Source organism: Passer domesticus, chromosome 15 (assembly GCF_036417665.1).
Source record: "Passer domesticus isolate bPasDom1 chromosome 15, bPasDom1.hap1, whole genome shotgun sequence".
Taxonomy (NCBI): Eukaryota; Metazoa; Chordata; class Aves; order Passeriformes; family Passeridae; genus Passer; species Passer domesticus.
This window is the reverse complement of record NC_087488.1, coordinates 16,813,297-16,835,535: the sequence shown is the minus strand read 5'-3', so window position 1 is coordinate 16,835,535 and position 22,239 is coordinate 16,813,297. Positions and strand designations below refer to the sequence as shown.

Genomic DNA, 22,239 nt, shown 5'->3' with positions numbered 1-22,239 from the left:
ATGTTTCAAGTATCCTTTTGCTGAATCAAAATGGCTCTCTTGTAGATTAAAGGAACTGCATTGTGTTTTTCTTTGTTAGGAGAAAAGTATTCCAAGAAGAGTGAAGCATGGGCTCTCTATGCTGAGCCTAGGGACAGCTGCTGAAATAAAAAAAATGAAGAACAGTCACTAGAAAAACAGAACCTCTGAACTCAGCAACTGAAATTCCTAATTACAGACATGCTGCTGTTTCTCCTGCCTCATCACAGCTGTTTTTCTTGATCACTCCCCCAGCGCCAGTGGGATGAACAGTGTGAGGATGTGGTGCCACATGTGCTCCCACAGCCAAATCAAAGGCCCAGCAAAGCCTCTGCCTCAGCCATGAGTCTGGAGGAAATTAGAGACCTTCATTAAAGTTTCAGAAAAATGTAACTGGTATGAGGACAGCATTCAAAAATGTTTTTGGGGCAAAACAAATATTGTTTTAACTCTGTTAATAATTTATGTGTTGCCAGCAGAGATCCTCCTAGCATTAAGGGAATTGAAAATTAAAGGCACAGAGACACTACTTTAAGAAAACATGTTGATTAATAATTAATATGGCATAGACCTACTGGAATCTGAAGAGTGTAGGTTTTTAGCTTGTCTTGTCAAACCTATGCTTTCTAATACCACAGTTTCTTCCAGAATGAGAGCACGGTCATTTTTGGTTTATATCGACAAAAGCTTGAGTTGTTTTTAGGCTCAGCTGGAATAATTCACTGACTTCTGTCAGTACCATGTGCCAAGCCCTTGGGATCCTGAGCAGAATACACCCAAAGATTGTGGCTCATCCTTATTCAATATGTCCTTGCTTGTGGCTGTCTGCCTGTCCGCTGCCACAGATACCCTGCTCTGCCCTGCCTTTCTCCCACTGTCCCTGCCCTGCCCACTGCCTGCCCCAACTGCCACTGTTGCCTCTGTTGTGTCTTGCTCTCCTGATGCAGGGACACCATCTCTCAGTCTGCTTCTGACTGGTGAGATAAGCATGCCTGCCAGACAGCCCTGTTGTTAAAGATGCTGACTCTGGGAGCTCCGTGCCCGTTAGGCAAAGCTGAGAATCTGCCCGATTTAACAAGGCAAGGAAACAAGCCAGTCAGTTATCTTGATCTGAAGCATATTCTAGAAGTGATTAGCTGCCTAAACTTACTCTGTAATTATCTGTGCTGAGTGGTTCTGCACATCATTGCCCATTTTTCTGAGTGTTTTTATCTGAGTTGATAATGGAAAATGAATAAAATCTTAGTTCCACTCTGATTTTGACACTTGTGCCAGAAAATATCTGAAGATGAATATTTTTGTTTTCACAATAGTTAGATTAATATTTAATTTGTTGGCATCCAGGAAGCTGATTAGTTTTCTTCTAATATGACTCCACTTTGTAATTACAGGAACCAGCTTCTCTTGGGGAGGAGGGTGTCTGGGGTAAGAGGCTCAGAGACCATCCTGACATCACTGCAACGATGATTTCACCAGGGTAATGTACTGCAAGGTTATTGTAATATGAAATCTCTACTCCTGGAAAGAGGTACAGGTGCAAGGGACATGCTCTGTATCTTCTGAGGACAGGGAAGATCTGCCCTTGATTGTGTTTAAACTGAAGTGGGAACAAGGTGCAGCTGTGTCAAGTATTGGGGAATGAGTGACCCTTGCCTGCTACTGCAGGCCGAGCCTTCTTTGATGATGTAGCCTACCTGATGCTACAGGTGTAGGGGACATGCCACAGCACTGCAGGGGATGGGCAGAAGTAACTGAGACAGGGATTCCCCTTGCTGGGGATCCTCTGTTGAGCTTGGGGAGTGCTGCTTTTGGCTGCTGGCAGTTACAAGCCATGGAAGGACCCTCAGCACCACCATGAAAACAATCTGAGAGAAAGCTCCTTGAGCCATGGGAGGCTGGCTGACTGAGGGCCTCTCTTTGGCCACAGCCATTAGCAGATGGTTCTGAAAAGCCTGTAGCAGACAAGGTGAGGTGTTCTTGAGATCATGATCAGAGTCCTTTGGAGCAGTGTCTGTGTTCGACCATTGCTCTGAGCTAGCACATGGGGTTGTGCTCCAGGGGTGTCTCTGAAGCCTATTGAAATCCTGAGTACATCTGGGCTCCACAGGATTCCTGGTAAAGAGCCACATCTGATCCTGGGGTCACACTGGCTTTCCTCTGTCAGCCTGATAGCAAATAATTTCCCTGGCACATTGTGATGTTTATGCTATGAAAATGGGCTAATGGATATTTGGTGTGTGACGGTGATCCCACCAGCTGGGGACAGTCCTGCCTTCCTGATTGCAGTTGTAGGTGACTTGTCCACTCCGTTTGACTGGATCCTTCAGGGGTGGGCAGGGGACTCAGCCTGCTCTTGGAGGCAGAGGCAACAGGCAAATTTGCATCCTTTGTTTCTAGGATCATTGATGCTTTCTTCATAAATGGGACTATCACCCATTTATCACTGCAATTCAGTCCTTCATGTGATTGACCCTTCCCTATTTCCTTAGAGAGCAACTATGGCTCAGAATCAAATGCAGCCTTTAGAATTAACCCATCTGTAACGACAAGTAAGTCTGGATTCTCCTGACCAGCTATGCATAGTAACATCTCAGTGCCATATTCATCTTGCACTGTCAGTTTTACCCAGCTCCTAAGACTCAGGAATAGCAGCACTGTCAGGATGTTGTTATTCATTCATTTTCACCCACTTGAAATATATATTGTTGTCATAATCTGGCACTTTGCACTGGGAACAAACTCCCCATGTGGACAGGGATTAGGGCCATTTTTCAAATGCTGCGGACTGTTAATTTGTACTGTATGAAGGGAAAAGGCTATGTTAGAACTCCATTGTGAACATTACTTCAGCAGAACATGGTGGGCATTTGTCTCCATTAGCCAGGGGACAAATGGGTGTTGGTGACAGGCACGCTGAGCGTAACCTCTGTGGTGGTATTTGTTCATGCACAGTTCTCATTTGTGCACCCAAAGCTGATCTGGTGAGCATCATCCAAACCATCATCTGTCTACTACCTGCTGGCTGCTCAGCCTCCATTTCACATTACAGTCCTCCAGAACTGTGCCAAAACCTGATCACTGGGAAGTTCAGGTGTTTTCTTTAGCTGCAGTGCACTCCTGGCTGGGTAAGAAAAGAGACAGCAGATACTGAAGAGTTTACAGTTCAGCCAGCAGCTCTCACAAGCTGACTGTCTTGTTTCCTTCTACACTAAAGCAGCAAGTGGAATGGCTACTACTGCTGAGCCATCCTGAGCTGTGATGGGTCTTTGGTCTTCCTTCACAAAAGGCAGAAAAATAAAAAAGGAAAATTAGTCTCTCAGGGGAAAGCAAAGCAAACCATCCACCTCTGCTACATCTCATGGCCTGTTTAAACACAGGTCTGGACTAAAACATTTGCTGTGACCATTTAGTGACCCATGCTTGTCCCAGATTCATCTTATGAACTGGAAAAAGCAATTTGTCTGCCCGAGTGTCCTGAAGTACTGCTATTTGTCAAATCCACTGCTTTGAAAGCCCTAGATTTGAACTACTGGATATGCAGAGCGAGAAGCAAATAAAAGTTGGCTGTGATATGTGTGTTTCATCTGGGTAATATCCTGGTAAGGTTGGATTTATTACTTTTATGTCTTAAGGCCAGGCAAACCTCACGGGGTCAGTCATAAAGTAGAATGAGGCAGGAGAAGAGTTTGAAAAAGGAGATCCAGAAATCCTCTTTGCTGGTAGAATTGTCTTAGTTTGTCACTTTCAGAGTTTCTACTTCAGGCCATGCTGTCAGTCCACCATCTGTCTGGCACTTTAGCTGCCCCTCTGTTTTGGTGCCAGGCTGCTGCCTGCTGCCCTTGGCTCTGCAGGGGCCCTGCTGCCTTGACTCTGGGGTGCCAGCATGGTGCCTGTGGTGCCCATTGCTGCCGAGGGTGACCACAGCACTCGCCCTTGTGCTCTGTTCTCCTTTTCAGAATATAAGCTTCCTATTCTGAAAATTGATTACAGTAAAAAGCACAAGCTGATACGAAGTTATCAATGAAAGGAACTATACAAGTGTCACCAATTAACTGGGGTTAACAGTAAAAGAAGATAAATACAGGGTACACAGAAAGTATTTTAAACCCCAATACCAAGGGCTATTTCTAAAAAAAAAAGAAAAAGAAAAACTAAAGAACTGTGACATTATCTGCTGGCTTCAGGGAGTCTGGTGGGGTAAGCCGAGCAGTAGAGCTCTGATATCCCCTTGGAGTGGCAAGGTCTTTGTGACAGTGGGGTGGGAGGGGGCCCTGCACCTCTGTGTCTGTCCGCCTGCTGGCCTGGGTGCCCAGAGCTGGCCTCATGCTGCTGCACAGGGCAGACACTGGGGCGACCTGTGCAATGTGCAGGTCAGCAGCTGCTGCCCGGCTGCCATCCTGTCATGTTAGTCCTTCATGTTTGAAGTAGGGGAAGAAAACTGGAGCACATGAGGATCACAAGCTTTGTGGCATCCAGTGCCTTTTGTGGGGAGCTTGGAGTGAAGTCACAGAAATCTTCCAGAAGATTGGTTCATTTTTAATGATCTAGGACTATAATTTGTCTGTTTAATTCAACCTGAGTGACCTAATCGCTTCGATTTGGACTTATTACCAGCAGAGCAGTCAGTCAGTTGGAAGCAGACCTAGGGCAGGGGATTTTGTCATTATTTTAAATTTTCTGTATCTGACAAATTTGAAGGTCTTGAAGAGACTGAAGCCATTGTAAAGGATAGAACATAAGATAATAGGTCACACAGTGTGTTAAAGAATGAAAATTGATTCATTCTTTCCTCTGTTGAATAAGCAGCTGTACTTTGGTCCCTGTGATCCATGAAATAAGCTGTCAGAGAAATAGGAAACGTGCCACATTTGAACTTCACTCATTGATTCTGTTCTGATCCAAGGTGTAATATTAAAATGCAGTATGGTTGGTGAAGAATCTGCAGCAGTGACAGAAGTTAGACCCAGCTTACTTATCAGTTGTCTGGGCTATTTGTAATTAAATCATTCAGTGCTTTACAATGCTGGGACTCATTTACGTAGGTCATGTGGTCAGAGCCAGCTAACAGGAGAAATTTCACAAAACCAACATTTGTTAGTTTTAAATAAAACAAAAGGCTGCAGAAGAGGCTCACAGTTCTATAATTGTGTCCACTTTAATCAGAACGAATAATTTGCAGGCAATTCAGAAAATTTTATAGTAGTCAGTGTAAGAATGGGTAGCAGAGAATTCTAGAATTTGGGATTATTATCTGGAGCATGTCAGGCTAATTAATGCCTGCAACTTAAAGAGACCTAGCTGTGAAATGAAATGGAGGACATTTCCATTATTCCCTAAAATCGACACCTGATTTCATTTCTTGTAACAGAACACATCTATTCCCAAGTAAAAATCTTAACCTTGTTATGCTGTTCTCAAGTAGTGTCCAGAGGACTGCCTACAACTATGATTTGCTATGTTAAGTCTGTTTCATCCATGCTGAAGTCTTTTGCTTCTTTGGTGAGTTCTTAAAAGTTTTATTAACTAAAACATCATTTTTACTGCCTTTGCTTTATTTGCCTTAAAATTGTGATTCATAAAGATGGATTTTTATAATTAAGGTAGAAATGAGAAATAACCCCCTATATATAATTTAAAAATGTTGGAATTACAGGCACTATCTAACTTCTGTTTTAAATCACAGGAACAAACTGTTCCCCATTAGCAGCCCTAATTAAATCCATTTTTCTGTGAGTCTTTGGCAAATTCCATTTTAGTAAAGCTGTGTTAAACTCTCTTTTATTTCCTCTTGCTTTGCAGAATTCTCTGTTTGAGATGAATAATGGTTTGAATATGGTATGTGATGGCTCTGTAGACTCTAAAGATGTAACTTGAGCAAATACATTGTTCTGGAGAGCTGGTATAACAACACTGCTGAAGATTTAGAAGCATTCCAGCTACCAAACCTGCAGGAGCAGGACCATCTTGACCTGTGGTGTTTATATGTGATGCAAGAATGGGCAAACCTTTGTGCAGCAAAGAGGCTGTGAAAAGGTGAAGGAGGCTTGCAGAAGGGGAGGAGAGGGAGCGTGCTAAAGCAAGCAGCATGCTGTTTGCCCCGACTCAGCACACTGGGGTTTTGCACTCCTGAGGTCTGGGACACCACCAGCTGTGTCCTTCTGGTGTTGTCCTGTGCCTTGCAAAGGAGTGAAGAGAGCTTCCAGAGGTTATCCAGCCCTGCTTTTCCTCAGGGCATCTTCAGCCATCACATGGAGATGTGTTTTCTGCAAGGCTTTGTATGTGGCCTGTAGCATCTGTGTGGGTTGTTGTGTTGAACTTTCTGCACACAGATCAGAATCTGGCCTGGGTCACTGGTCCTGTGCACATACAGATTTGTTAGGGTGGTGCTCCCTGGTGACTTAACTGAGCAAGCACTGCACACACCAGAGAATGTACTTGAAACAGCTACTCATTTTGCAATCCCTGTGCTTGAAGATTAACGTCCTTCCCAAAACCTGCCTCAGTCCCAGAGCAATGGGCTCTGTCCTGTCCTCCAGCATCTCCATCACTCATTTACTGCAACGATTGGCTTCAGCCTTCGATTTCCTCTGTGGAGCATATTGGAAAGAGACAGGCTGAGTTGTGAACATTAATAACAATGAATAATAATGGCACAAGTTCCACAAGCTTTAACAATCAAATGAATCAACAATCAGGAGGGTTTCATTAATAAATACCTGCAGGACCTAGATGACAAGGGAGCTAGTGCCAAAGGTGTGTGTGTCAGTTAAAGGCACTTATCCAGAGTGATCTAGATTCTTAGCCCCTTTGTTTACCTGGTTGGTTCCATGCTCTCCTCCATGACCTGCTGCAGAGGTGGAGGCAGGGGCCAGGAGGAGCAGAGGAATAGGTGGAGCAGACAGCGTTGTCCTGTGTTGGGATTACATGGCAAGGTTTTGGCAGTGGAGGGACAGTGAGGGACTGGCTTCTGTGCCAGTCCATGGGGGAACTCTCTCACGTTGGACAGAGGCAATTCTGCCATTATACTTATAGATAGGAGTAGATTCTTCATTACTCAGGGCAAAAATATTCTCCTTCCAAAGTCATCACAGTAAAAGCTGGGAAAGACCTCTTAGGTTACAGTATATTTCCCTCAGGACCAAGTGAGAGTTGCAGGGTAGGGCCATCTGGCTCGTCTTGTGCAGCTTTCTTTTAGATGAGCTGAACCTGGGATGGTTTATAATGTTTTATGCAGAGCAAATTCCTGTGCCAAGAGGAGCATCCCTGGTCATTATGCTTTTACTACAGCAAAAGGAAACACAGGCTTTCATCAGTCTGGTTTGAACTCCAGTCTAGGGAATACTAATTTAACTAGGGAGGGTTTGAGGGTAAGCTACCAATGTGTTCATTCATTTCAGGAAAAGGACAGCTTCTGTAATTATGATTAAAGGAACTATTAATGTCTCATTCAGGTGTTCCTGTTACCATAAAAACAATACTTTTCTGTCTTTGGAATTTGCAGCAAATATGTCATCTGCCTTTGTTGTCTGAGCTGCTGAGAAGTCAATTTTGTGAACTTCCATGTTTTCAATAATAATTTTTTTTTTTTTTTTGCTAGAAGCCTTGCCCCAAGGCACATAATGGTTATGGAAAGGACAATTGGTTTCAAGAGAAATCACAGAATTCAAGGGTAAAACAGAACTCACTACAGTCCCGAGGATTAAAACTGGGAGCTGTTTCTCCTTTGGAATTAGAATAGTAGGGATGGTAATATCATCATTATACCTTCAGTTTTGCTTTTAAGAGGGACTGTCCTTTGCTTTACAGTCAGATCAAAACCCCTCCAAGCTGCATACAGTGGAGTATTTTAAAACATTCTAAAAAATAGGACAGCTCTCAGTGATTGTCTTGTGAAGCTGTGCCATAAACGGAGCTTGCTGTCTGCATGACTAGGTGCTCATAGCAGCAGCACAGCATGCCCTTGGACATTGTTGTAGGAGATCTGGGGGCAGGGATGGGGTACCAGAGGCTCTGGAGGTCCATGAGCTCTGGCTATGTCATACTGAAGGGCAGCCCCAGCACTGTCTGCCTGGGCACTTCCACAGCTTGAGTCAGGGACATTGTCATGGGCAGAATGTGCCTCGAGTGACAGAAGAGCCATGTTTGCTCTGGGATGCCAGAGAAATATGATATGGCCCTTCCCCATGAGAGCTGGGGTGTCGGCATATAATTTGTTGATTGAACTTCAGCAGAGCTGTGCTTTCCTCTTCTATGCTGTCTGCTTTGGCAGGCAGATATCAGTCTGGCTTCTCCCTGCTGGGCATGGAGGACAGGGAGGATCAGGGCACACTTACTGATCTGCCTTCAGTTCACATCTGCCTTTTAGGCTGCTTTGTCCTGTGGTACAATCACAACAATGCTAGAATAATGCTTTAAACCCAATCATTTTTATGGGAACACACATAGTATGAAAGGTCTGACTGACTGTGCACACCTACACTGTCTGTGGCTATTACCCAATAAAATTGTCAGAGAGAGAAGTGTCACAATATCTACTCAAGTTTAAACAGAGGGTAAATTGCCTCACAATTAATTTCTTATAAAAAACCAAAAAGAAGATCAATACAAGCTGTCTGAATGAATCAGGATTCCTTCCTACAGACAAGGAAAGAACAGGCTTTGTGGCCACAGGTGCTGGCTCTGGGGGAGCAGCCACTGGCTGTGTTCATCACTTCTGCAGAGCTGGTGAGAGCCCTCAGCTGCTACTGACTGCTGTGCTGACAGCATGCATTGCCTTTTCCCCGAATTTGACTTTATTCTGAAGAAGAGCAAGAGCCCAGGGTTTTTCCAAGGGCAGACGAGCTGGCCAGGGATTGCCAGACATCCCTGTTCTCTGCTTCCTGCACAGTGAGAAGTGTTGGCACAGTAACAAACCTGGAACACCGAGCAGGGTTTGCTGTGCTACTCTGGTGTTCTCCTGTCTGTAATGGCTGTCAGCACCCTTCTCCACTCAGCAATTCTAGGCTCCCTCAATTTCACAGCAGCTCTTGGCCCCTAAAGGAGCTGTAGAAAGTGCTTTAGTTTCTCTGTAGTGATTAGAAACACAGTGCTTCCTTCATGACATGCTTTATTCACGTGCTTCTGAGGCTCCTGAACACTGAGCCTTTTGTATGTCTTTTCTCACAGCATGAATTCCACAATGCTCCATTTAATGGATGTTATTTGGGTTGAAAGCTAAGCAGCTTAAATGCTTTGCTTTCTAGCATCCCTCTTCTGTTAGAACCATCTCTCACTCACTCTCAATTGCACAATTTGTTACATGAACATGTTTAGATCAAGAGTTTTTCTCTCCTTCAAATATTTATAGTGATGACTTGTGATGTAATCAATAAGGTTTGCAGAATCTCACCCTGCTCCATCACATTTCTATTCTTCAGAATGATGTTTGTTGCAGTGTTATAGCTAGGACTGACAAGATAAAGCTGAATTAAAACAAATTGCACATTATCTGCTTCCATCCTGTTGCTGGGATTACAAAAGAGAACAAATGAAATTCTATCAAAGAGGAGCTCTTCTCTCTCCTCCCAAGCAGAGGAGTGGTGGCTGCTGAGGCAGACTGAGAGCAGTTCTGACAGAAGCTGTGCTGACACAGGGCTCTTCTTCCCTCACCTTGGCAGATAACCACAGGGCTCTGTGCCAGGCTTCCAGATCCACATTGATCTTGCCTCCGTGCTAGACCCTGAGCACATCTTTACCAACTCCTCTTCAGTCTTGGCTCAGCCAGCTCCTGGAAGATCCCCAGTGTTCAGCTGTCATCACAGGTCACAAAGCAGCACAACCTGAGCTATCCTGCTTCTGCTGCACACCCCAAGAGGGGCACCCTCAGATCCTCATTTCTTTCTATCCTTCTCCAAGGAGGAACACTTTCAGGGAACTACATTTGTAAGAGAGTTTTTTTTTTTCCTCTCTGTCACAGCCAGCTGTAAGCCAGTTTTCGTGGGCCCAAAGAATGCTGGTGTCCCATGCAGTCCCCACAGGAGATGCTAAAAGAATCCCTTTTTTGTCAGTCTGAATGCTGGCTCTCTGCTCCTTCTGGCCTGTATCATAAAGTCCAAGTGTTTGGTGCAGCAGGCCTGCTGGGATCCTGTCTCTTGCCAGCACACACTGGAAGGACTTTTTTTGAGTCTTTGGGAAAGCAGGCAGCATGTGAGCAAAGTGCTGTTCAGTATGGATATGTGTACACTGAACTAAAAGAAAATAGGAGCTCTTCATGTAGTGAAAGATAAAATGCAATCTTTTCAAGGAGCCACATACTCATGTAGTTGATGAGGAGTGAGAGCATCCTACCACAGAGCTGCCCAGATAGGGGATTCAGCACAAAATCTTTGAGCAATGTATAGTAACATCCATATAGTTCCTTTGTACTATGGAAGTATCTGACACTGCATTAAGGAATAATATGCTATCACTGCTTTGGATGGATCTGCCAGAATTTGCCATTTCTTGCTCTTTGCTGAAAGATGGCTTCACTTTTTTTGTTGTATGAGGTTGGTCGATTTAAGTTCACGTGACAGGAAGCCTCTTGACTTCAGCAAGAAGGCATTGCAAGGAATTCTGTCTTAGGTGCCAGAGACCTTCCCACACTTGTTGCTGCTTCTATGAAAGAGGAGGAAAAAAAGGATTTCTCAAAAATAAAGCATATTTGACCTGAAAGTGGAGAGGATAGCTTGGTGGATGTCAAGGGAGGAAAAAAAGAATCTGCACTGGGAATATTACAGACAAAATACCACGTGACTTCTGTATACTTTAAAGGGAGCTCTTTGCTGGGGCTCTGTCTCTGCACAGTTCCCTGCCTCAGTCTGTGAGTGCTAAACTAGGGACTTCTCTAAATCTGTGTGAGCTGTGACTTCTGTACCCCAAGGGATGGTGACTGCTTTGAGCTACTTGACATGGCTCCAGAAAGATGTTTAGCTTCAAAGACATTTAGCTAGCCATTAGCAAAGAGTAATTTTCAAACACTTCAGGAAATAAAATTCTACAGACTTTGAAGATACTAAAAGTCCTGGATCATTACTCCTGGTATTAGGAATTATGTTTCCCAGTTCTATGTAGAATAGTCAGGCACATACTGCTAGGTGGAAGAAACATCGATCCTGTGTAGCCTTACTGCCCTGGTTTAGAATATCCTGGGCAGACTGGAGCCAGGGAAGACTCTTCCTCCTTATTTCTAGGGATGATCTCCAAACCCATCATTTCTGAAATGCTTTTTAACTGCTGAAGGGACAATCTTCTGGGGCAAGTCCCTGAGCAGTCTCTTCCTGGGCAAAGGACTGTGGTGAGGTCTGCCAGCACCCAGCCCTGGACAGTCCCAGGCCCAGCCTGGGACAGAGGTCCACGGCAGTGGAGTCAGGCACATGCCACTCTCCTGGCATCCTTCAGAAGCACACAGAACTTTGGGAAGAGCAGGGGCAGCCAGCCCCCTCACTGATGCACCTGCAGTACTATTTCATTCTAGTAAGGATGCTGAGCATAAATGTAGGGCTTGAAAGTACCAGCTGGAACCACAATAGTAATGAATGCTGCATCATAAATGCAGCAGCAAAGCTGATGTGGTTCCTGTTAGACAACACAGCTGTATATCCCCTTTCAGAGCTCTGAGGAGGCACTGCAGGTTCCCTCCCCGATCCAGTCAAAAGAGCCTGATCTGCTCTGTAAGCCAGCATTTGCTTCCAGAATATCAAAGGTCTGGTTCCTTTGGGCCCAGCTGCAAATCCAGAAGCCTTTGTGTGTATTCTACAGGGCTCTGTCACTGCAAACAGACTCCTTTGGTTTCCAAGTAAGTCAAGCCCAGGACTTGTTCTGTGTTCTCTCCCTTTATATTTGTATCACTGTTCCATTACATACAGCAGGGTGCTGCAGAGAGGAGATGAAAAGAAGCTTGGAAGTCTGCCTTTATGAATGTGTGAATTTATTTTTAAACCTCTTGAATTATTTACTTTGTCTGCCTTTTTTTAATGACAGGTGAATATGTTTGTGACTTGTTCTCTTTCCCAAGGTAGCACTTGGATGAAGTGAATTAATTACTTGTAGAGTAAATGCAGCTGATGTTAATTTTCAAGTCAAGTTTCAGCTTTGCTGAAATTTCAGAAAGAAAGTAGTGTTTTATAAATTAAATGCTGCTTTGTGTGCTTTCTTTTTAAAGAAGGCTTGGCATCTGGAAAGGAAGCAGGGAGAGAAAACAAACATACTAAAGGATGGAAACTTGTCTTTAAGGATATACTCCATCAGCTATCAGTACACAGCTGTGAGAGATCCATGTGGCAGCCCATCAGCTGTACGTTGACTGTAACAGGCTCCAGCAGCCCCCCAGCACCTTTGGCAGGAATTGGCTTCAGTGGCAAATTGCTGGTCTCTGTCAGGAGCTGCTGCTTTGACCTGACAGGGTGATTAGACTGGTTGCTCCTCTGTGACAATACATGCCATGTGCTCAACCAGGAAAACCTCATTCTTCTTCAGAGTGGTGTAGATTCTGATCCCATGCGAGCTGAACTGACAGGATCCTGGGCTGCCAAGCATTGCCAGTGGCATAAGTGAGCCCTAATTTCCCTTTGCTGTTCCATCTGAGGCTTTAGTAAGCTTTTCAGGTCTCCCTCCAGAAGGCTGGGCTGATCTTAGAATAACTCCTGTGGTATGAGTTGTCTTGGGAGCACAGCACCTTGCTGGATTGTGCAGTGGCTGAGACAGTGGCTCTGGATCAGGCTGGACCCTCCTGAGGGCAGGAGATGCCCTGCAGGCTCCCAGCAGACAGGCCAGTTGTGAGAACATGATTGTGGCAGCTGCTTGCCAGCCCTCAGGCAGCTAACATGGAAAGGGTCATCATTAATTTAACTCTGTATACGTCAAGCCCAGTTTCAGTCCCTGGAATGACAACTCATATGTGATTCTTTGCAAGAAAGCAGTTCCAGCTAGCCTCCACTGCTGCTGACAGGCAGTGGTGCTCTGTGCATCTTAGCTGAGAGCTTATCTGTTTTCAACAAGCTCTTCTGATTTTCTTTGGGCTGCAGTGTTTACTGTCCAAGTTCTTAGGTCCCAGATCCCCGGCTATTGTGTTTAAATTTGATGGAGATGACCCTGGGAGCAGAGGGAGAAGCTCTGAGCTGAGCTGGGTGCATTGCAGTGGAATCCATGTATCATCAGTACCGTGTCCTCTTTGAACAAGCAGACTGTGTGTGCCTTGAGTGAATTGATTTCTCTGGGCCTTGTTCTGAGAAGCAATGACCACTGGGTTCCCTGTTATATTTTAGTTCATGTATGTATGACAAAGCACAGAGCTCTACACAGCTGGTCTGGTGCTGCAGCATGAGCTCTTGGGGCTGTGAGCACCAAAGGACTAGGGTTGTTAGTGCTGGCATTCCAGACATGACTGAGCCATTTTGATGAAAGAAATGGAATCTGACACTTTTCCTATTTAATTGTTTATTGTAAATTTCAAATAAAAAATAAATTGGCTTCTTTTAAAAGAACAAACTGTGTAAAAGGTTTGCTGAGCAGAAGTGAGTGGCCCCTGAAGCATGACAGACAGCTTCATGATCACAGGCAGCTAACAAGTCTTCAAGGTGCAATGCAGAGGGGGCTGGACTGAAAAGCAAATGCCTCTGCAGCTCTAGCTTTGCCTTGAGGCACTTGGGGATAGAAATGTGCAGGAGGAAGGGGAGGAGGTTTTGAGGTCTGAGCATACCCCAGCCCTGAGCTCGGCTGCCCTGGCACAAGTGTTGTCTGGGGCAGGACTGTAACACCTGTGGCCACTGAACTCCTGGATCCTGGGGCTTTTCTCAGCACTTTTGTTTAGGTGGAGGCCGCAGAGTTTGGCAGCTCTTTTCAGGCTCTTTGTACCTTTAGCTTTGCTCCTAAAGCCTGGTGTGTTCTGGGGTATCTGGGGTATCAGCTGCACTTTGCCAGTGAAAGCATCTTCCGGATTTTTTGGAGGACTTTATTTGCAAAGACCCTGAGATCCATCAGCAAATGGCTGTAAGGAAAATGCCTTTCATCATTCAGGTTAAAGAACATCACAAAGCCTTGGAGACAACACTTCACTCGGGAATTAAATTGCAGGAGTCATCTGGTGTCAAATAAGTTTCATTTAATAGGTTACTCAAATAAAGTTTCTGTAGAAATCAATATCACTTTCTCCTGCAATTGACAGCTCAAGACACTCAAAATGGCATTTTTCACATAAGGTTTATTTAATTTTAGGAGGAAGAATCCCTCCTATACTTTTTACTTGGCCTACACAACCCTGCAAGGTTATCAGCCTGCAGAGTTGGAAACCTGCCCTGCACTTACCCTGGGGGACAGTGTGAGGTCACTAACATGGATTTGCCAGTCTCAGGTGCAACAAGGATGCCGTTGTCAAAGGGCTGTATCAGAAGTGTGTTTACAGCTCACTGAAGGAAACAGGGACAGGTAATTTTGTTTCTTCTTACAGGTGAGCTTGGCAGGACAAAACGCCTCATTATATATATCTTAGTAGAACTGGACTTTCTGTAGAGGTAGGGGTCTGTGGGCTGTGAAGACTGGGGGTTTCAACAGCAGTGCTTCTGGGTCCAGGGTAGGTGAATCCTGAAATTTCTACCTTCCTTAAGAGCATGGGACACCTTTGCTCAGTGTTTTTTATTTCAGTCTGAGGGTATCCCATGAGGAAAGGAAGAGACTTTGGCACCTGTCTGCACCACCTCCCTTGAGAAAGAGCTCTGTTCTCAAACTTTCCTTGGTCACATTGGCACCTGCTCTACTGATGTACTGTCCTCTGAGATGCTGGTTCTACTCTCCACATCTGTTTATAGTGCTGGCAGAGCCCCTGTGATTGTACATCCAGCAAGGGCAGATTACTACTAGGCTGCTTAAATGCCATGAAGAGGCATTTAGCTCTAGGAAAGGACAAGTTCACCTTCTATCTAACATCCTTAATACTTGTAATTCCTACAAGCAGTAGTATTGATTCCTGAATCTATGCTGACTATAGCACAAATGGACAGCAGCTGGTAGGAATTTCCCAGCCCTGTGCTATTGGGTTTCCTGAAGAGGCACCGAGTGATTTGTATGTTCCCAGCAGCTGCAACCCAGTAACGACAGAGGCTTGTGACCTGCATGCAATCAAGTACATTCTGGCTGCACGTTCTGTGGCAGAAGCTGGACGGGGAAGTGACTTTATACCATCAGTGCTCTCCAGTCTGCTGTTGTAGCCCAGTGCCAGGGACCCTTGTGCTGTGAGAAGACTTCATGTTTTCCATCTTTTTGTAGCTATAGAGCTTTCAATAATATAAAGTTGATTTTTATTTGAACATGTTTGTGCTGTTAACCTAAACCATGGGCCTGGTTGCAGTTTTCCATCTGATAAACAAGGATAAACATTACCAGTACTAGCTGAGGAAGGAGACCTGGCAGTAAACAGAGTGTTGTTGAAGAATGTTATTTTCAGAGATGCAGTTACTTGTCTCTGACAAATTAAAAAGGGAAACATCTGCAAGGCACAATGGAAAGAAAATACTTCAGGAGAGGTTTTATCACGAGTCAGAGGTAATAGTCCTGTAGAGACAGTATTCTGGTGCTCTGGAAAGAATGATAATGCTAGATGATAGCATACAGAGAGCCAGCATAGGCATTTGTATGCATTGTGCCACGGACGGTGTGTTATTTAATCATGCTTTCCTCTAAGAGTCTGTGTTGTCTAATTCTTTGTCAGTAAATATGAAGTGTTTCTTTCAAATGAGGAGGGAGTTCAGCCTTCAGTGCTTCTGGTAGGAGAGAAGATATAGTGACCATCTACCTGTGCCTTCCCCAGGCTGACACCAGCCCCTCTCTGTGATTTTGTCTGGACGTTTCAATAATGGGCCAAAGGCAAGCACAGGGAAACTCCTACCAAATAGCCCAGTGCTCTTGCTCCTTGTGGCACACCTAGGAAACCCCTCCTCGGGTCGCTGCCCAGAGCAGGCTGGGCTGATGGTGGGAGCAGGTGACTGCAAATTAAATACTCTGTCTCTTGCTGTCAGGCGTGTGGTGGACATGTCTGTTATTGAAAGGAGTATTCATGCTTTGCAATGCAGATGTATCTCTCCTAGAGATGATCTGTAATGCATCAGAGAGGAACGCACTGGGGGAGGTGTGGCAGAGGTACAAGACTCCTGCTGTTCCACACTTTTCCTTAACAAGGTGAGCTTCAGAGATTTATGGTCAAACAAAAGGTGAAGATGAACCTTTTGTAAATGGTAGTACTTAAAATTTCTGCTGCTTTGAAGCTGCAGGCTGAGCAGATGCTGCATACACAGCCATTTGCCCTCATGAGACGTAGGTTTTAATTCACCTCCATTTATGTCATCTGTTCCTCGTGTGCTGATGTGACACTGTAAAACATGTTCAGTTCCCAAGGTGCCTGTGGACCAAATGAGCTCCTGTTGCAGCTTGTGCTGCTCATGTCTCCCTCATCCTGTCACAGGGTGTTGGGCAGTACCAGCTGTGGCCAGGCTGAGCCAGGCATTCTAAATCAGTCCCACAAAGTTGTCATCTGAGGAGACTCGTGGTTATCTGTCCATGTTTTAATACCTCCTGCAGTGCATGGTGTGGGGGTCATCAGGGAAGTCAACAACAAATTTTCAGAGAAAAGCAACCTTTCTGGGGGGTTCAGCCTTCCTTCTTGTGTGAGGGGAGCACTGACTGCAGTGATGCTTCTTTGTGGAAACCCCCTTGCACGGGCAGCAGATGGCATGCTCTGAGGACTTTGGTGCATTTGTGCTGGAGATGGCATTGGGGATGACACGGGTAGGTCCTTAAGTCAAGTCAGGCTTGGCTCTGATACTTTCCTGAGTGCCAGACAACTCCTTGGATGGAGGAGGAAAAACCTGGTGATCAGGCAGGAAGGCAAGCTCCCCAGTCACCCTTGCAGAGGTCTTTTCATTTGAAGCCCTGAGCAGTGTGCTGCAGAAATAAGTTGTCCAGCACTAGGGTAAATGTTAAGCTTGGAGACAGATGCGGTTGTGAGTACCCAAGGAGCTTCTCCACCAGAACTGCATTAAGCATCTCCTGTGGGACTCCAGGGCGTCTGCAGAGGGGAGCTGGAGTGCATTGTGGGCTCCCTATAGCTATTTTTTGGCATGATTTGTAATTACTGTAGGGCTCTTGAATCTGCTTATTGCTCCAGGGCTGTGTCTTGCACCTCTCGGGTTGAAAAGCTGTTGCTCATGAGCACAAAGCTGCATCTATAGCACCAGGCTTCTTGGTTCTGTATCAAAGAAAGCCAAAAGCTCTAACTTTTGTACTTGTGGTGAACAGAGAAATTATATTTTGTTGAATTACCTCTAATTCTCCAGCATCCATGACTCATTCAAAGGGGCAGTGAAAGGGTAGCATGAGCTCATATTCCAGAGAAATGCTGCAGGGTGTCTCAGGCTGGCTGGGCTAGAGCTCTGACCCTCATCTCTAGGACCACAGTCCTCTATACTACTTATGTTCCCCTAGACAAATCCAGTGAGATGTAGATGAACCTGAGGTAAATACAGTTTCTGTAGTCCTTGGCACTTCCTTAGCAGAAGAAAGTAAAGCAATGTAGTTTATTAAATGTCTTACAGTTCTTGTTCAGTCATGTTTACCCATAATAGGTGACCATCTATTTCCAATATGATTATATTGGAGGAAAGTGGCAGAATTTGATGCAGCAAAGCTCTTTCAGCTGCTAAAAGCCAGGTCTAGGGCTTGGTGCTTAACATGCTGCTGTGGTACAGACACATCCTTTAAGCATCAAGAAAGAGACGTGGATTGGCTTTTTCTTTCTTCAAAAAATGACATTTTGAAGTAGGTTAAGTCTACTACTTTTCCACATTTTCTCAGAGAGAGATTTTGTCTGGCTGTTGTACGTGCTTTCCATGAGAAATTATTTATGAGCTCCTCCATCCCTGGTCTAGTCTTCTTGATGTAACAATAGTAGATCTGGAGGAATGACCAAGGTTACTTTTATGGTCTCACTTCAGATGCAGTGCCAAGTTATTCAGTGCTTCGTTTTGTTAGTGCCTGAACCAAAAAGCAATTTATCTCAGTAACATCCTTCAGATTATACCTATATACCATGATACCAATAAGGCATGCACCTGGTTGCTCCAGTTCCAGAAGAAATCAATGTTTCATTTCAAAGATGCCAGTTCTTTCCTCTCCCTCCTTCTGCCATTCTTATGAAGAAAAGCTTTTTTAAGGGACATGGGAAGAAATATAGAAGGATTGTGGAAAACCCTCTTCTACTTCAGCTACGCATGCTGTTCAATTATGAATCATAAAGAAACTCACTGAGGGCACAGTTGTCAGGGCTTAAATGGTCAATATATGTGAATTAGGAGCATGCCCTTTGTGGGGTCCATATGGATGGGTTGGGGCACTCCCTTTGTTGGGGTCCCCTCCCGGTGATGGGCCGAGACTGCTGCAGTCCTGTAGGGATGTGTTCAGTGTGACCACAGCATTGCTGTCTTTCCTGGGAGAAGGCTGCAAAGATGTAGGTCAGTTCCTTGCTCACAGCCAGTTATCTATCCCAGCACTGGTGTAATTATAATACATACTTTATTGCTTGTCAATATTTTAACCTTTGTGACACATTATCCCCTAGGGCAACTGAGCAGCCTTAATAATATAGCTGATAATTATCCTCGTGGTGAATAAAGTTATCACTAGGGTCCTGTATAAATCACAGGGAAAACACGATGGATTTCAGTGGCTGGCCATCACAAAAATGGGAGGAAGCACAGATTATGACAGCTTAATGGAGAAGGTAATAAAACCAACAATAAAGTAATTTATAATATAGGCAATGATTTTCAGACTTTTCTATTTGTTTTCATGCTAATAGAAGATAAATGTCATACTAGAAACAAGACCTGAAATTTCTATTAAAAATATTTTGGAAATGTCGTTAAATATCAGCAGTTCCCAGTGCAAGAAATGGCAGCATGGGTCTTAATTACCTGTCTTAATTATCTGTATGAGGTCCTTGGAACCAAAGTGTCCTTGTGGTCAGCAACTACCCCTCACCTTTGTAAGGAGTGAGATGTGTGGTGCCTCAGTGGGAGGAAGCCTCTTGGCCACTGGTGGAAAGCAGGACAGCAATCCTGCCAGGGATTCTGAGTTGGGTACATCATGGCTGTTTCATAAGGCTGCAGGTTTCCTAAGAAATCCAAGCTGTCATTATAAGCAGAGAACAAGACTTCAGCAGAGATGTGAGAAAAACCTGCAGCAGTACTGGAGTGGTAAGAAAGGGAGGGTGCAGAACAGTGTGGACAAAGGTCTAAGATATGCTCTCTAGAAACACAGGAAGGACAGGTGTTGGCGCCTCTGAGTTACCTGTCACTTTTACTGGTTGGTCCTCTGGATCGCATGCTATGAGCATGAATGTGTGCAGCCTTCAACATTTATACTCCACACTAACTAAAGGTTTGAAGGAGTGAGTGAACCATGGTGGGACTCTGGAGTGTTCTGGGGAGCAGCTGCAGCTTGCTGGGTGAGCCCAGGTAACAACAGCCGAGAGCAGTGCTCTGTGCGGAGCGGGTGCCGGGGGCTGAACAGATGGAGACTGGTGTGCTGCTTCCCAGCAACGTGGGTGCTCCTCCAGTGCACTGGCTGCTTGCAGAGACAGCGCTGCCATGCCTGAGAGGCCAGGAGCAGCTCTTCCCATTGAGCAGCCTGACCTGGGCTGGCCTGGCTCTGGAGGCTGTTCTCGGCAGTGGTTAGTGGGAGGATGTCTCTGGGATGCAGGCTGGTGAAAGGATGGGGAAGGGAGAGTGGTGGAAATTGTATTTGTGCCTGTGCTTAACATTCTTAGTTCATTCTCTTGCATTTCTTCTAAACAAGCACTTTGAGGTCTGAGCCCCAGTGCCTCTAATCTAGTGAGCACCTTATTGATCAAGACTTGCCATTTGGTCCCCTGAGCTGCCTTGTGCTGCACAAAAGGGATAAATTACTCCTTATACTTTAAAGAGTAAGGATGTTTTTAGTGCATGTAGACCCACATGATAAATACAGAGGCACAGGTGGGATGAGAATAGCAAAAAGCAGAGGGATAATTAACAGCTGGAACAGCACAAACCAGTTCCCAAGCCCAAGCTCTGGAGGAACACAATACATTCATCATGCTGCTCTCTGGGCTGATGCTACAGCTCTGGGGTGTGAGTATTGAATTACAGTCTCTAGAAAATATTGTTTGGGGAATGTTGAGGAGAGCTGGTAAACAATGTGCTGGAAGGTGACAGATATGTTTGCAGCTTCATATAGGGCTATCACAATAAAAAGAGCCATAAGGGGTTTTCCCATCTCTGCCTACCTGTCAGGCCTGGCAGCAAGCAGGCTGCCAGGCTTCAGTGGGGGATGGCAGACCCAGAAGCCAGTGTGCTTGCTTTCTTCTGATGCCCATTTTCTTTAAAATATTTTTTGTTAGTGTGTGAAACACTAGCAATGGCTGATGAATCTCAAGCTTGATGAAGCAGCATCTGTGATTCAGCTGCTACAGAAAACAACATACAGAGAGGACTCTTAACACTGGATTTGGACTTAGCCTGGCCTAGACACCCCATCTGGGCTGTCCTACCCTCAGTGTCTTATGGAGGATGGCACAGAGGCTACCAGCTCAGAGCTGCTGCCCACACAGTCAGGGCACAGCCAATATATCAGGAGCTGCACCTCAGTCATACAGAGGTGGGGAAGGTGAAGGTAGCTATAATCTGCTTCGTAAGATGCTTTCTTTTCTATCCCCTTTCTTCACAGAAAGTCACTCACAAGACTTTGGTCTAGGATGACACTTCATTCCTACAAACCTGACAAGTTTAACAAGTGATGGCAGCATCCCCCTAGTTGAGCTCACAGCATGCTCAGGGGCTGCCTCCTCTGGAGTGACCTGCATTGCCTCCTCAGTGGCCCAAGTGCAGGGCATACCTGTGAGCCAGCAGTAAAGCAGACACCAAGGTAAGGAAGGGGGAATACTGTGTTCTATCTCAAATGTCACATTCCTCTGGCAGCAAAAACTAGGTGCCTGTTTATTTAATTCAGTAAATGGGGGACTCCCACAGCTGCAGTAACCAGAGGTGTACATGCACAGGGGATAAACAGGGAATTAATGGTCAGATTTTGTTTGTGTAATGATGAAAGGGGAAGTTTTAAGGTGGTTTACTACCTGTTAAAAAACCCGACAAGAATCAAAAAGAAAGAAAAAGACACACAGACTCTATTACATGGGAAAGTCTGCAACAGGATTATGCTGCTTCTAGAGGGATTTTCCTGCACATGGAGTGAGTGGCGCCAGCAGTATTGCAGCACATGGGTGTCTGGTAAGGATTTATCACATACTTTCTGCAGAAGATGTGGCATTTAAGGTTATTCCATCCTTGCCAAGGTGTCACCCCCAAGGGGTATGTGTGATAACAGGTATGGCAATACAAATACTGCTCAAGAAATCCTGACTGCTTGGGAGGTCCTGATCCAGAGAGCTCCGAGTCACCTGCTCCATTAGCTGCTGTTTAGCTTACAGCTCCTGGGCTCCTCATGCCAGGAGAGTGCAGGTCCACCTGTCCAGGCTGGCTGGCTGCCAGAGGGCAGCTGTCGTGGTGGAAAGCTGGGCACCCATGGTACCCCAGCAATGGGTTGTTTCAGGGGGCTGCAGTGGGGCAGCTTCTTCCCCTCCAGCACAAGCTGGTTAAGGCAGTAGCAGTTATGGGCTCTGCTCCTGCTTCAGAGGAGCGTTGTGATTACAGGACAAACATAAAGTCACAGAATCACCATCAAAACCTAAAGTAAAGAATCTGGCTCATAAAAAATATGTCACCTGAACAAAAAGAAGAGTTATGGTTTTCCATTCTCCCTCTTGGAGTCAAGGGGAGATTGTGCCACTATAGAGGAAGCTTGAGGAGCTGAGAGTGGCCAAGGCAGAAGATTTCACTGCCCCTGAAGAGGGTCTTTCAGAGTTATTATTTATATGTTTATATTTAATGCACTGATTAGGGCCAGGACTTGTAGACAGCCACTAACAGTGCATGTGAATTGGCTTAAGCATTATTATGTACAACCATCGTCAGCTCTGCTCCCCAGGAAGATTGATACACTGAGTGAATCTTTTCAAGCTGCCTCTGAAAAGATTCACAACACTGCAGTGAAAGTGGCTTCCAATGGGAATCTCTGTATACTGATGTCAGCATATATTTTATTCCCCCTGACTGCAAGGGC

General features: G+C 45.2%; 1 long non-coding RNA gene across 5 annotated transcripts in view; it reads left to right on the top strand.

Annotated features, from left to right (window-relative positions):
• LOC135281768 (uncharacterized) overlaps positions 1-22,239 on the top strand; it is a 54,447-nt gene that overhangs the window by 19,775 nt on the left and 12,433 nt on the right. For 3 of the 5 annotated variants that reach the window (XR_010348284.1, XR_010348281.1, XR_010348282.1), the window contains one exon: positions 20,788-20,985. This is a non-coding gene — a long non-coding RNA (uncharacterized LOC135281768). Of the gene's footprint in view, positions 1-79; positions 183-20,787; positions 20,986-22,239 lie in introns of those variants that run through there. The other 2 variants (XR_010348283.1, XR_010348280.1) reach the window with 1 other exon arrangement.